Raw genomic sequence first — 1,081 nt, forward strand, 5'->3', positions numbered from 1 at the left:
TACTTTAGGCATGTAGTGTTTATTGCTATGTGTTGGCTAAGCTCAAACATTTATGTAGTGTTTATTGCTATAAGTCTTTTTTTTGTTAGTCAAAATTGGAAATAAGTAAGATAAAATAACGTACCCAATTATGTTCTCGAAAAGCTTACTTATAAGCTAAGTCAAACATGCGTTACGAGTTAGTTATAATTTCTTGTGGAATTATGATCAAATTGAAGTCTTTTTGTAACTTCAAACTTGTACATGATAAACTTCTTAGTGGAAAAAAGAGAGAAAAAATCAGAGAACTTGGGATTTTAACTTTGAGAGGCAAGTGATTGGGTATTTTCAAGTCATGGAGACTTGTGTCAACTTTTAGTATAGGCTTCCGTTGAACCATGTAATATATCATTATTTTTCTTTTCATTTCTTTTTTCCTTTTGTTATTCAGCTAAATAGATCTCCTTATTCACGTATTGGGTTTAGAACACCACAAGAAATGTGAGTGATGAACCAGCAAATTATCATAGGTGAGAATAGTTGGGTGTACAGAATTTTTGGGTGCACAACATATACTGTAAATGAGGGAAGCTTAAAACCGAGAGCAGATAAATTTATCTTCATGGGATATTGGATGGCTTAAAGGCATTAAAATGTGGTGTGAATGACTCAATTAAGAACTATGTATGTGCCAAATTGATTTCATATATTTAACTGTGGTTTAGAACTGAGAAGGTTATACGGAATGAGCCTAGAAGCTGCAACGAAGTTATTTGAGCTCTCGATTAGCCTATTTCTTTCCTTGTGATTCTAGTTCTGATCATATCCCATAGAAAGCCTAGCGTGGAATAGGAGCCTAGAAGCTGCAATGAAGTTATTTGAGCTCTCGATTAGCCAATTTCTTTCCTTGTGATTCTAGTTCCGATCGTATCCCATAGAAAGCCTAGCGTGGGATAGGTACACCCAAAAGCAGATACCATCTATCAGAGAAAAAAGAATGAATGGATCTTGTAGGATTACCAAGAAAGGTAATGACTCTATGTTTGTAGAATGCAATGGAATGAAGAGATAGTCTACAAACAAAGACCGCACTTGGGAACTG

The sequence above is a fragment of the Olea europaea genome, unplaced genomic scaffold, assembly GCF_002742605.1.
Source record: "Olea europaea var. sylvestris unplaced genomic scaffold, O_europaea_v1 scaffold2076, whole genome shotgun sequence".
NCBI classification, from domain to species: Eukaryota; Viridiplantae; Streptophyta; class Magnoliopsida; order Lamiales; family Oleaceae; genus Olea; species Olea europaea.